This window comes from Castor canadensis, chromosome 9, assembly GCF_047511655.1.
Source record: "Castor canadensis chromosome 9, mCasCan1.hap1v2, whole genome shotgun sequence".
Taxonomy (NCBI): Eukaryota; Metazoa; Chordata; class Mammalia; order Rodentia; family Castoridae; genus Castor; species Castor canadensis.
In genome coordinates this window covers 119,301,296-119,304,695 of record NC_133394.1, presented here as the reverse complement: position 1 = coordinate 119,304,695, position 3,400 = coordinate 119,301,296, and the positions used below count along the sequence as shown (strand labels likewise).

Sequence of the window (3,400 nt, the reverse complement as noted above, 5' to 3'; positions counted from 1 at the left end):
TAAACTTTCCAACATTAAGAATATTTAACTAACCCTCAACAAAACAGAATAGTCCAGAAGGATGAACTCATGGTGAATTTGCTGTGAATAATACATGGTTCCCACTTGCAATTTCTCTATTTTCCTTCACTCAGCTTGTCATTGCTTCATTTCAGCATTGCTAAAAACTTAGCCTGCTTGGCCCCAGTTATGGACCTAAACCACAAATAGAAAAATATTGGTTCATATCTAACTAGTCCTGAATTTATGTGCTTCTGTATCCCCAAATCAAATTGCTCTGTATTTATAAAATTTTGTTTTGTTTTTTAACTCACTTGATGGCACATTTAGCCCTTTTACAAATACCTTCCTACTCAGAGCCTTGATGAAGAAATAAATGAAGATTCATCAGGTTCTCTCCTGGCTGCATGTTGAGCACAGATTCTGACTAATGGTCCAACGGCATTGAGTGAAAGCTTGTAGATGTAGAGTGTGTGTGTGAAATTAGGCATTACAAGGTATGTTAATTTGCTAGAGCTAGTGTAACAAAGTGATCCATATTGGGAGCTTTAAAAAAGAGAACCTCCTTTTCCTACCTTTCTATAGGCTTGAAGTCCAAGATCAAGGTGTTGGCAAGGTTGTTTTCTTCTTGGGCATCTCCTTGTCTTGTAGATGGCCATCCTCTCACTGAGTCTTCACATGCTCTTGCCTCTCTGTGTCCTAATTTCTTCTTATAAAGACTCCAGTCATCCCTCTATAGCCAGAGCTACCTCCTTAACCAGGACATAAAACCTTGCCAGCCTCTTAAGCAGGACATGAGACATCGGCCTGCTTGCTTAGAACCATTTCTGCACCAATCATGGCAACTTTTTTGAAGCTCAGCACCAAAGCCAAAATGCCCATTGTGGGCCCAGGCACCTGGAAGTCTAGCCCAAGCAAAATCAAAGAAGCTGTGAAGGTGGCCTTTGATGCAGGATACTGTCACATTGACTATGCCTATGTCTACAACAATGAGAGTGACATGGGAGAACCTATCCAAGAGAAGATCCAAGAGAAAGTGATGAAGCGGGAGGACCTCTTCATTGTTACCAAGTTGTGGCCCACCTTCTTTGAGAGAAACCTACTGAAGGAAGCTTGTCAGAAGATCCTCAAGGATCTGAAGCTGGAATATCTCGACATCTATCTTATTCACTGGCCACAGTGACTTGAGCCTGGGAAGGACTTATTCCCCAAAGACAATAAAGGCAATTTGATCATCAGTAATTAACAATCTTGAATGCCAGGGAGGTCACGGAGGAGCTTGTGGATGAGGGATTGGTGAAAGCCCTTGGCGTTTCCAACTTTAACCACTTCCAGATTGAGAGGCTCTTGAACAAGCCTGAACTCTAACATAAACCAGTGACTAATCAGGTTGAGTGCCATCCATAACTCACCCAGGACAAACTGATCCAGTACTACCACTCCAAGGGCATCACTGTCATAACTTACTGCCCCCTAGGCTCCCCGTCTAGATCTTGGGTCAAACCAGAGGATCCTTCACTACTGGACGATCCCAGGATTAAGGATATTGCTGCAAAACACACTAAAACCTCATACCTTGAGGATGAGGAAATGGGCACTATCCTCAGCTTCAACAGAAACTGGAGGGCCTGCGCTGTGGCTGAGTACGGCACAATTCATTTGGAGGATTAACCCTTCCATGCTGAATGTCCTGATGAGATTACCTAAAGACTTCCCTCTCTTTGCTGGAATGTAACTCACTTCCTGAGCCCTGTTTCAACCAAGCTTATCTGAAGTCATATTGTGTGTCAGTCTTGTGGTAGGCCACAATCTAGGCAATGTTGGATTTAGAGCTGTGTGTTCAACAAGAAGTCGACTGTCACAGGGAAGTATGATGAAGATAAGCAAATGATTTTTTCACTTATTTTGTCAGGCTATATGTTTGTTAACAAACTAGAAACTTTGCTAACACTGATAATACAAAGATAAAAAGAATAAAATAGAATAATACCAAGAAAAAAAAAAGACTCCAGTCATAATGGATCAGGACCTACCCTAATGACCTCATGTTATCCCAGTTGGTTATAACAAAGCATGGGAGTTCTGCATCTGGGTCCCGAGCAGACCTTAGGGACTCCTTCCTTCTCTTCTCCCTGCCCACTTTGATCTTGGTTGTAAGTTCCCTCCAGAGCATAGTGAGCTGCCATTTTTGAAAGAGTTGTATGATTTACTCAAACCAGTAGCTTATGTTATCAATTTCCCTTGCACAGATAACATTTTAAGTCCTTTTTTGATTCAATGATAAGTTTAGAGACAGAAGACTCGTACTGTTAACATGAGACTCGGTGAAATGATCTACATTGAACCAACAGACATAAACTCCTTCCCAGAAAAAACATGAGGGTCTGAACAGGAAGAGGAATGTAGGAAGCATGGGTCTTTTTCGTGGTTTTGCCTGATAGCCATCCCCACTGGCCCAGTGGAAGCAGGCTGTTCTGTGGTGCGGGGGTCATGGCAGCTGGTTCTTGTGGCAGGCAAAGAAATTTGGATAATCACTCCTCCTAGCTTGATTCACAGAGGACACAGGCATCTGGGAGGCAAATATAAACTTACAACCCCTTTGCTTACTGTTCCTGATGGCAGAGACAACATTCCATACGCATTATGTCTGTACTAACACCGGGAGGAATTCATCTGGTTTTACAAGTGTGTTTTTCTGAAGAGTACAGGCTTTTGTGTTTGCATTTGTATTTACCTTCCTTTCAATTTCCAATGCTTAGATAGAGATGCTCCGATTCTTTATAGTGGTGCTTTATTGGCTTTTTTTTTTAAAGTCTGTCCTGTGGCCGCAGGGAATGGGTGCATTGTGTAAATCCAATAATAAATAAACAGATTTAGCAAGAAGGAAAATGGAATGTTGTTCTTGGAAGTGTTCCTAAGGACCCAGCTCTGGGCACATTTCACAAATCAGTGATCTTGGAAGTGCTTCTGTTAAAATAAATTAAAATCTTCAGTGAGAATGAGCAAAGTTCTTCTGCCTTGTTCCTTGTCGGAAGCAGCATCCAAAAAGAGACCTGGCCTCCTTTTGGACTTGCTTTAGAGCTATTGTGACAGATTTTGCTTTTATTCTTTGTAAGTACTGTTTTCACCTTAATAATATATTTTTTTAACACTGGCGTTTAATGTTTCATTCTGCAGCAAATTTGCAGAGTGAGTGGCCCATTAATCATATTGATCCTAAGTCATTAGCAACTGTTAATTACAAAACAACAAAAAAACCTCTTCAATGCATACTATAACTAATCATAAAACCTCAGCAACTGTTTCTTTGACTATATGAAACTTGCTTTGTTTCTGTCATCGTATAGATGTCTTATATTACATTTACAAAATAATTTAAGCTCTAAATCACAGCTACCTC

General features: G+C 40.9%; 1 pseudogene; it reads left to right on the top strand.

The window, feature by feature from the left end:
* Positions 1 to 645: 645 nt before the first annotated feature.
* LOC109673962 (aldose reductase-related protein 2 pseudogene) lies at positions 646 to 1,707 on the top strand (annotated as a pseudogene).
* The last annotated feature ends 1,693 nt before the right edge of the window (positions 1,708 to 3,400 follow it).